Raw genomic sequence first — 11,815 nt, 5'->3', positions numbered from 1 at the left:
CTGTTTGTCTCTCCGTTAAAGAAAACCTGCTGAAAACGATTCACAGGTGGCATTTTGACTCCTTTAAGTTTGGCTAAGAGCTTTAAAACTGGAACCAGCAAGTGCTGGTTCTGGGGAGAAAATGAGGCAGATTTCTTTTATATGTGGTGTACATGTACGCGTGCCTCCAGCTATTGGAAGCAAGTTGGGGAAATTATTTCAGCTGGGTTGAGAAAAAGATACCCTACAAGCCAGAGACCCTGCTGCTAAATTATCTACCTGGTATCCCTAGTGACCTTTTAATGGTTGCCTTACACATGCTTACTGCTGCCAGGTTGGTCTTGGCAAGGCAATGGAAACAAAAAGAAACTCCCAAGTTACAAGACTGGCTGTTGAAAATAAAGGAGATCTATATCCTTGCAAACTGACCCTAGAAGCTAAAATTACTAAACTGAGGCTGTCGTACTTTGGTCACATTATGAGTCACTGGAAAAGACAATCATGCTAGGAAAAGTGGAAGGCAGCCGGAAAAGAGGATGACCCAACAAGAGATGGATTGACTCTATCAAGGAAGCCATGCCCCTCAGTTTGCAAGACCTGAGCAAGGCTGTTAAAGACAGGACGTTTTGGAGGACATTGATTCATGGGGTCGCTACGATTCGGAAGCAAATTGATGGCACTTAACACACACACATATCCTAGTGAAATTAACAGCACACCAGAAAAGCAGAGATACATGGTCAGGGGCTATACTGAGAATGGAACTGGCAACAGGAAAGACTGAATTAACACCATAAGTGCCCTCTACTGATAAAGGATGTCTATCAGTGCAATCCTAAACAGAGTAACTCAAGTATAAGCCCATTGAAATGAATAGGTTTATAATGGAGTAATTCTCTTTAGGATTGCACTGTTCATCTACGTCCACAGTTTCAAAGGAGAAAGGGATGATTATGTGGTGTAGTGGTTAAGAGCGGCAGACTCTAATCTGAAAAGCTGGGCTTGATTCCCCGCTCCTCCACATGGGCATCGGACTCCAATCTGGAGAACCGGGTTCAATTCGCCATTCTTCCACAAAAAGCCTGCTGGGTGACCTTGGGCTAGTCACAGTTCTCTTCAAACTCTCTCAGCCGCACCTACCTCACAAGGTGTCTGTTGTGGGGAGGGGAAGGGAAGGTGATCATAAGCCGCTTTGAGACTCCTTAAAGGTAAAGTGGGGTATAAAAAACAACTCTTCTTCTAATTTATGTATCTTTGTATTTTATATTTCCTTTTGTTGTTCATTTCTTTTAGTAAATTAAAATGTTTAAAAAAATTAAAAAGAAGAGCAGAAACTATGGGACTGCGGAGTTTTGGTAGCATGCATCCTGGCCTCCAGCCCAGCTAACTCTTGTGTTTCTCTTTTCTGCAAACAAGGAAGAAATAATGAACAAGGGGAGGAAATGATTTATTGTCTTTTCCCAATGCTTTCCAAACCACCTCGCAACAAGCGGGCTCTTGCGAAAGGCTACAAGAAGATTCCTCCAGTGAGAATGCCAAAGCTCGTCTCTCTGACCCAGTTGGCAGTGAGAACATGCCAGTAACTTTTGGGTATCTGCCCAAAAGTTAATTTGCAGCAATAACTTTGGTTAGGTCATGTGCGAAGCCCTGTAAGACTTCTCTGACCTAGTTCTCTGAATACAAGAACTAGACAAATCTGAGGCAGGCAAAGAACTTAGTCGGGCAGATTACTGCAATTCTTTGCAGGTATTAAGAAGAGACAGCCCTCAAATACAAAAGGAGGTACTCTGAGTATCCCTCCAAACAGCCAAATAATATCCCACCAGGATGTTTGCCCTAAGAACAAAGCAACCCCAATTTAAACAGCTAGAAGCCAAAATGACTAAACTGAGGCTGTCATAATTTGGTGACATTATGAGACGACAAGAGTCATTGGAGAAGACAATCTTGCTAGAAAAAGTTGAAGGCAGCAGGAAAAGAGAAAGACTCAACAAGAGATGGATTGACTCTATAAAGGAAGCCATGGCCCTGTTTGCAAGATCTGAGCAAGGCTGTTAAGGATAGGACATTTTGGAGGACTTTGATTCATAGGGTTGCCATGAGTCAGAAGCGACTTGATGGCACTTAACACACACACACACACACATAATGAAGCTGTAGTGGGGTTGCCAGGTGGGTGTTGTTCGATGCAAAGGCACCAGAGAGTTGAGAGGTCGGATGGCACTATGTATGTATGTATGGGTGTGAAAGCTGGACAATAAAGAAAGCTGATAGGAAGACAGTAGATTCCTTTGAAATGTGCTGTCAGAGGAGAGTGTTACGGATACTGTGGACTGCCAAAAAAACAAATCAGTGGGTTATAGATCAAATCAAGCCTGAGCTGGCCGTAGAAGCTAAAATGACTAAACTGAGGCTATCGTACTGTGGTCATGAGGACAAGAGTCACTGGAGAAGACAATCACGCTAGGAAAAGTCAAAGGCAGCAGGAAAAGAGGAAGACCCATCAAGAGATGGACTTGACTCTATAAAGGAAGCCCTCAATTTGCAAGACCTGAGCAAGGCTGGACGTAATGGAAGACATTGATTCATAGGGTCAACGGCACTTAACACACACATTTTAAGAGATCCTTACCCCATAAGTTCGTCTTTGATGCTCGCAAAATCCTTCTCTTTGTGAAACACACTTTGGGCAGCAAGTGTTGGGAGGTACTTGGAGCACTTCCCCCTAAATAGGAAAAAAAAAAATTCAGTGAGTGTCGCAAACTTGAGTTGCAGTCACACATTTTTTGATCTTGTGCTATAGCAATAGATACTGTTGGATTGGCTTGACCAATAACTGAGTAGTGGATTACTGCTCAGGTGTCAGGAAAGCGCAATATCCACTAATATGTGGAGTTCTGAATGTAAAGTTATTGAACACTCCACCTAGGGTTGCCAACCTCCAGGTACTAAAACAAAACAACACTAAACTATACAGTCTTATGAGCTATATTAACAATACATAACAATCAATGTGACAAGAAAGCAAATTACATATAATATACAGATAATGAGCGCAAGTTAAACAAGAAATGGAACGTATGGACATTTCAGTCCTGGGAGTAAGTGAATTAAAGTGGACTGGATTAGGACATTTTCAATCAGAAAATTACAAAGTGTTTTATTCAGGGAATGACAAAAAGAGAAGAAACAGAGTTGCTTTAATAGTGAGGCAAGATGTAGCAAAGGCAGTCAGGAGCTATAATGCAAAGTTTGACCGAATAATATCAATCAGACTTCAGGGAAAGCCTATCAACATAAGCATCATTCAAGTTTATGCCCCAACTACAGATGCTGATGAGGAAGAAATTGAAAGTTTTTATGCCAGTGTTCAGGATGAAATTGATCACACACCTAAACAAGATATGCTGATAATCATAGGTGATTGGAATGCAAAAGTAGGAAACAAAGCAGAATCAAATGTTGCTGGCAGATTTGTCCTAGGAGCACGGAATGAAGCAGGAGAACGCCTCTGTGAAGACAACAATCTGTTCATTGCAAACACATGTTTCAGGCAACCAAATAGACGATTGTACACATGGACAGCACCAGACAGCCAGTATAGAAATCAAATAGATTATATAATTGGATGCAGAAGATGGAGAAGCTCTATTCTTTCAGCCAAAACAAGACCAGGAGCCGACTGCAGTACAGATCATGAATTGTTAATATCGAAAATCCAGATAAAGCTTAAGAAAAATACCAAAACATTCATAGCACCGAAATATAATCTAAGCAATATTCCGGAAGAGTTTAAAGACCATGTAAGGAACAGATTTGTATTACTGAGTTCAAGTGAATGTAAACCTGAAGAACTATGGGTGGTAACTAGAGATATTATCAAGGAAGAATGTGCAAAGACTATTCCTGTAGCGAAAAAGAAAAACCTCGATGGATGTCTGAGGAAACTCTTAAAATTGCCAGAGATAGACGAGAAGCAAAAGTAGAAGGTGACAGAAATAGAATCAAAAGTCTAAGCATGTAGAGACAAAGAGACCTATTATAATAACCAGTGTAAAGAAATAGAAGAGAACAACAAAAAAGGAAGAACAAGAGATCTGTTCCACAAGATCCAAGAAATCAAAGGGAAATTTAAAGCACAGTTAGGCATGCTGAAAGATCAGCATGGAAATACATTCACTGAACAGGACAAAATAAGGAAAAGGAGGGAACAATACACTGAAGAACTATATAGAAGAGATGAAAGGATAAAAGATTCTTTCCAAGAAGAATCTTTTGAAGAAGAACCTACAGTTTTATAAAGTGAAGTGAAAGCTGCATTGAGAGCAATCGAGAGAAACAAATCACCAGGAGCAGATGGGATATCAATAGAGATATTCCAAGCCACAGAAACGGAGTCCATCAAAATCTTGACAAGAATATGCCAACAGATATGAAAAACAAAACAATGGCCCACAGACTGGAAACAATCCAGTTACATTCCAGTTCCCAAGAAAGGAGACATCAAAGATTGCAGCAACTATCGGACCATCGCATTAATTTCTCATGCGAGTAAAGTGATGCTCAAAATTTTACAGCAAAGGCTGTTACCATATATGGAACAAGAAATGCCTGATGTTCAAGCTGGTTTCAGAAACGGAAGAGGCACTAGAGATCATATTGCTAATATACGCTGGTTACTGGAGCATACGAGAGAATTTCAGAAGAAAATCAGCTTGTGTTTCATAGATTACAGCAAAGCTTTTGACTGTGTGGATCATGAAAAGCTATGGCTGGTTTTAAAGGAAATGGGTGTGCCACTACATCTGATCGTTTTGATGCGCAACCTGTACTCTGGACAAGAGACCATAGTTAGAACAGAATATGGAGAAACGGAATGGTTTGCAATTGGCAAAGGTGTCAGACAAGGATGTATTTTATCTCCCTATCTCTTCAATCTATATGCAGAACATATAATTAGGAAAGCTGGATTAGATTTAGATGAAGGCGGAGTGAAAATTGGAGGGAGAAACATTAATAATTTGAGATATGCTGATGACACTACATTATTGGCAGAAAATAGTGAAGATTTGAAACGACTACTGCTAAAAGTTAAAAGAGAAAGTGCCAAAGCAGGACTGCAGCTGAATATCAAGCAAACAAAAGTAATGACTACAGGAGAATTACACAACTTTAAGGTTGACAATGAGGAAATTGAAATTGTTCAAGACTTTCTATTCCTTGGCTCCACCATCAACCAAAAGGGAGACTGCAGCCAAGAAATCAGAAGGAGATTGAGACTGGGAAGGGCAGCCATGAAGGAGCTAGAAAATATTTTGAAGTGTAAGGATGTGTCACTGGCCACCAGGACTAGATTAATTCATGCCATCGTATTCCCTATTACTATGTATGGGTGTGAAAGCTGGACAGTGAAGAAAGCTGATAGGAAGAAAATAGATTCCTTTGAAATGTGATGTTGGAGGAGAGTGTTACGGATTCCGTGGACTGCCAAAAAAACAAATCAGTGGGTTATAGATCAAATCACACCTGAACTGACCCTAGAAGCTAACATGACTAAACTGAGGCTGTCGTATTTTGGTCACGTCATGAGACGACAAGAGTCACTGGAAAAGACAGTCATGCTAGGAAAAGTTGAGGGCAGCAGGAAAAGAGGAAGACCCAACAAGAGATGGATTGACTCAATAAAGGAAGCCACAGCCTTCAATTTGCAAGATCTGAGCAAGGCTGTCAAAGATAGGATGTTTTGGAGGACTTTCATTCATAGGGTCGCCATGAGTCGAAAGCGACTTGACAGCACTTAACACACACAATGAGCGCAAGAGTGCAAAAACCCAACCCCCAATGGAGGTGAAAGCGAATCCGAGAGTTCAAAAGGTAAGTCCATGTTTATGATGTAAAGGGATAGTCTTCTTGTCAAGGGACAAAAAAGGCCAAGGTCAGGTACAGATAGTCTCCAGAAGATCGCTGGAAACCTATGCTGAGAGCGATGCAGTAGAAATGGACTCTTAAGGAGTTTCCAAGAAAAAACATATGGAAAACATTGTTATCTGGGTAACAAGCATGAAGCTAATAGCATAAACGGAGCACAGCTTTCATCCGGAGAGCCAGTCTTCTTGATCTACCTCTTATGTTCTTATGAGTGGACATGTTCATGGAGGAGAGGGCTATTCATGGCTACTAGTCAAAATGGATACTGGTCAAAATGGATGCAAAATGCATACCTATTCTCTCCATTAGAACATAAGAAAAGCCCTGCTGGATCAGAGCAAGGCCCATCAAGTCCAGCAGTCTATTCACACAGTAGCCAACCAGGTGCCTATAGGAAGCCCACAAGCAAGACGACTGCAACAGCACCATCCTGCCTGAGTTCCACAGCACCTAAGATAATAGGCATGCTCATCTGATCCTGGAGAGAATAGGGATGCATCATGACTAGTATCCATTTTAACTAGTAGGCATGGATAGCCCTCTCCTCCATGAACGTGTCCACACCCCTCTTAAAGCCTTCCAAGTTGGCAGCCATCACCACATCCTGGGGCAGGGAGTTCCACAATTTAACTATGCATTGCGTGAAGAAATACTTCCTTTTATCAGTTTTGAATCTCTCACCCTCCAGCTTCAGTAGATGACCCCGCATTCTAGTATTATGGGAGAGGGAGAAAAGCCATGCATAATTTTATAGACCTCTATCATGTCTCCCCTCAGCCACTCTGTAATATCCTTTTTTAGGTGTGGTGACCAGAACTCCAGGATCAGAGGAGCATGCCCATTATATTAGGTGCATTGGAACACAGGCAGGATGCTGCTGCTGCAGTCGTCTTGTTTGTGGGCTTCCTAGAGGCACCTGGTTGGCCCCTGAGAGAACAGACTGTTGGACTTGATGGACCTTGGTCTGATCCAGCATGGCTTTTCTTATGTTCTTATGAGTGGACATGTTCATGGAGGAGAGGGCTATTCATGGCTACTAGTCAAAATGGATGCTAGTCATGATGAATGCCTATTCTCTCCAGGATAAGTGAGCATGCCTATTATGTTAGGTGCCTGGAACACAGGCAGGATAATGCTGCTGCAGTTGTCTTGTTTGTGGGCTTCCTAGAGGCCCCTGGTTGGCCACTGTGTGAACAGACTGCTGGACTTGATGGACCTTGGTCTGATCCAGCATGGTCTTTCTTATGTTGTTATGTATCATACATGGGAAAGACAGTAGTGTTACAGCAGGGTTTTTCTTTAATTAAAAAGAGATGTTGGTGTAAGTCATTCCGTCCAAATGCTTCCCACCCCAGTACAGCTACTCAGTTACGGGTTGGAGGTCCTCTCGTTGCCTTACCTTCTGAAAGTCACACTGTGGGTTTTTGCAAACAACATTCTCGCACAGGACAATGTCGCCATGGCAACTGCACTCTCGACAAGCGTCCGGCTTCCAAACGCTGTTGTTCTGCAAACAAGAAATAAGCTCTGAATTAAAACTGTATTAAAAATATGTTAACACTGCATGCAATTATGGGACGGCGGCCGCTTCAAATGAATTAACAGAAGCCTCGTGTTCGAGAAGCAAACTTGGCAAACGAAGCCTATCTGCTACGCGCTGATTAGTACTCTGTGGCTCTAATAAGACCAAAGTGATTCATTTCATACTTCCAAAACATGTAATCAAAAGACTTGGCCCTGCAATGAAAAACAATCAATTCTAGCAGCAGAACAACTGATCCACCTAAGCCCGGGTAGCTACAATCTGATTAGAGCTTCTATTCTGTCCTGCCCTGGCATCTGTTAACACATTCAGGCTGGGAATTCTAATAGATTTGAAAAGGTTTTTAGATGGCCCGTTCATATTAAAGTGAATCTGCTAGGGGGAAATTCCCTGGGATGGTGAATGGCTTCTAAGAACAGAGATCAGGGCTCTTTTGGTTACAAAGGCGACGGGGACTATCACAGACCAAGGACTTAAAATAATGGGGAGGAGGAGGAGGAGAAGGAGAAGGAGAAGGAGAAGAGTTGGTTTTTATATGCCGACTAGTACCAGGAGGCTGGCAACCCTAGATGCAGAGCCTTACTACCTCTGAAAGTGGAGGTTCCCTGTTTTAAGAGGGTTGGTCAGAGACAGAAATGAAAACTGATGGTTGGGGTGGAGGATATTTTTTCTTAAGAGATTGTAAACTATATTTGTAACTATACGAAGGTAAATGTACAGTTACAAGTATAAATTTACATTTACAAACTATACAAACGTAAATGTATAGTTACAAATGTAAACTATATTTAATTTAAAATGATAAATTGGACTGTGTGTGTGTGTGTGTGTGTGTGTGTTTTGGTTTTTACTGCTGTCAAACCCAATCTTTGCAATGCATTTTTACTCAGTGCTTTGGCTATGTTCCTACCAATATGCCATACCAGCCCAAAACTGACCTACTTTCACCCTGGTGCCGGCCCTGCCAATGGCGAGAAGATGCTTTCCTATGTCCGCCATCACGTTTTGGCTCATGGCGAAGTACAGTGATAAGATGAACCAAAGCTCCTTCCATTCCCAGCGGAAGGGCAAATGGAATTCAGCCCACTTTAATAAAGCTGATAACAATATTAAACCTAAGTACAGCCACAGATCGGGCGTAAATTTACAGCCCTGATGTGTGAGACATAAAAGACACCAGAGAGAGACGGTCATTTTTAGTCCAATAACATAACGGGCCCACCATGCTGAGGCACAACTAGTAACAAGGGGTATTCAGAGAAAACTGTCTTTCTCGGCGAGATTTATCATACGGTCGCAGAATCAATCCAGGCCGAGTTATATGGCTGTCAAGCTTGGCCTGATGCTTGCGCTGTATTTAATCTATTTCTGCTCCTTGGGAAAACACACACGCGCACACACACAAAACCAAGCTGTGCTGTGTCAGACACAGCGTGTGTGTGTTTTTCCTAAGACACCTGGCGCCAAAGAGAGTTCCTGGGCCCCGTATATCCGCCCCTTTTGCAAGACTGATGTTTTACATTTGCACAGGGATTAACCGCCTGATCTAGCTGCTGATTTCACTCATTTCCTTGTTCATCCGCACTGAGTGAGGGGTTGAGAAGGCCACCTGAGAATAAGGGAGAAAGCACAGCAAGGCTTTATAATTAGCTATAGATGGGGAAATTAGGGTTGCCAACCTCCAGGTGGGGCCTGAAGTGCTCCTGGAATTATAGCTCAGACCCAGACCACAGAGATCAGTTCCCCTATAGGGGGAAAGAAGGAGGAGGAGGAGAATCATAGAGTTGGAAGGGACCACCAGGGTCATCTAGTCCAACCCCCTGCAAAATGCAGGAAATTCCAAACTACCTTCCCTTCCCACACCCCCAGGCACCCCTAATCCATGCCCAGAAAATGGCCAAGATGCCCTCCCTCTCATGATCTGCCTAAGGTCATAGAATCAGCATTGCTGACAGATGGCCATCTAGTCTCTGCTTAAAAACCTCCAGGGAAGGAGAGCTTACCACCTCTCGAAGAGGAGGAGGAGGAAGAGTTGGTTTTTATATGCCGACCTTCTCTACCACACCCTACTCCTGTTGTAGAAGAATTGCTGAATGCCAAGGATCTCTTTAGCCTGCTCTTTCAACCTGAGCAAGCAGCGATATTCCCGTGTTTTTTTAAAAAAATGTAGCCATGATATTGATATATCAACATAAGCATGTGCAAAGAATAAAAAGAGGGTGCTCTGATGGCAACAATGACCACAGCACCCTCCCTCGAAAATCCTGGTTGTTTAAGGCACTTGGGGAGGAAGGGAACCCATAATGGCGAAAATGCAGAGGGAGGACAGATGTGCACAAGAACCATGCCCAAATTGATTCCAATGTTTGAGGATCGGCTGCCAAGAAAAACAGGAGTTAAGTCGAGCGTGCGGAAAAGCCTTAAGAGTCTGTGGCATCTCGTCACCAAAGAACAAGGTTTTGTCTAGAGAGACTCATAGGAGTGCTGGACCATTCAGGGGCAAGGGCAGAAGTATGCAATCCAGCGCTTCTGCATATGTTTGAAGGTATTAAGTCTGTCACTCACCGCTAGATCCCTGAGAGAATTAGCTGGCTGCAGAGCCAAGAACCTCGAAAGGGACAGGGATTTCCCCTGGGGGACAAAGAACATTTCCATATTCTGAGAAAGCATGACTAGCTACATCGGACACGTGAAGTTTCCAGCAGCTGTTCTCTCCCCCCTGCCCATCTCTCTTTTCACGGGCTTTATGAAAGCATTCATTCAGCGACTAACATGTAACTAGATGCTAGCCGTTAATCACACGAAAGAATCTGAAATTCACACATCTGTTTTAGGATGTCTCTCTTTCACTGGATAACTGCGGGGAAAGGGAAGAGGCACTAGTCAATGGTTCTTCATCCAGATGAAAAGAAAACTTGTGATTCAGCGGCGATTAATTTCAGAGTACACAGTTTGTAACTGCATGCTTTGTATGTCATTGGTTCTACAGTGAACAAATATGTTGGTCCATTTTTGGTCCAAGTTGTTATAGAAAACCTGAAAACAGCTGAAGTTGTCCCCACAAAAATTATTCTAGAAGGTATACTTGCAAGCCTGAACTCTCCCTAGAAGAAGAGTTTTTATACCCTGCTTTTCTCTACCTTTAAGGAGACTTAAAATTGCCTTCCCTTCATCTCCCCACAACAGACACCTTGTGAGGTAGGTGGGGCTGAGAGAGTACGGAGAGAACTGTGACTAGCCCAAGGTCACCCAGCTGGCTTCACGTGTAGGAGTGGGGAAACCAATCCAGTTCACCAGATTAGAGTCCACCGCTCATGTAAAGGAGTGGGGAATCAAACCCAGTTCTCCAAATTAGAATCACTGCTCTTAACCACTACACACTGGCTTTAGAAGGTAAAATGACTAAACTGAGGCTACCATACTGAGGCTATCACATTATGAGAAGACTCACTGGAAAAGACAACAATGCTAGGAAAAGTTAAAGGCAGCTGGAAAAGAAGAGGGCCCAACATGAGATGGATTGACTCAATCAAAGAAGCCATGGCCCTCAGTTTGCAAGACCTGAGCAAGGCTGCTAATGATAAAGTCATTTTGAAGGTCATTAATTCATAGGGCCACCATAAGTCGGAAGCAATTGACAGCACATAACACGCACACCACGTAACACGCACACAAAGACTGATCATCATGGTGCCCACTGGAATGGCAGCCGCTGCGCTTGCTGATTTCTAGTTACCACAGGTGCATGTATCGATACAAGTTGAGAACACATGTCCCTTTAGCATACTAATGGAAGCTTTCAAAAAGTCCCATGCGGAGAAAAGTCAAAGCATGCCAGAGTCTTCAGGCCATTTCTGACCGTCAGAGGTCGCCTCGCTCTCCCCCTGCATTTCCCTGCATTTTGCCCACATTTTCAAATTTGAGATAAAACAGGTCCCTCAGAACGCTGGCAAAATACAGGGAAATGCAGGGGGGAAGCAAGGCGACCTCTGACGGTCAGAAATGGCATGCATAATCCAAATAAAGACCCAAAGTCATTGGAGGGGTGACAGTGAGTGAAACAGCCATGCATAAAAGACCTCTACCAACTGAGCCACAGCTGCCCCGCCCCCCCAGGGTTGCCAGGTCCTTCTTTGCCTCTGGCAGGAGGTTTCTGGGGCGGAGCCTGAGGAGGGCAGGATTTGGGGAGGGGAGGGACTTCAATGACATAGAGTCCAATGGCCAAAGCGGCCATTTGTTGGAGATCTCCAGCTAGTACCTGGAGGTTGGCAACCCTACCTCCCCCTGAATTTGTCTAATCCCCTTTTTAAAGTATCCAAGCCAGGGACCGTCACCACATCCGTGGCAGCAAATTTCCGAAGTTAA

Source organism: Euleptes europaea, chromosome 9 (assembly GCF_029931775.1).
Source record: "Euleptes europaea isolate rEulEur1 chromosome 9, rEulEur1.hap1, whole genome shotgun sequence".
NCBI classification, from domain to species: Eukaryota; Metazoa; Chordata; class Lepidosauria; order Squamata; family Sphaerodactylidae; genus Euleptes; species Euleptes europaea.
Note: the sequence above shows the minus strand (reverse complement) of the source record.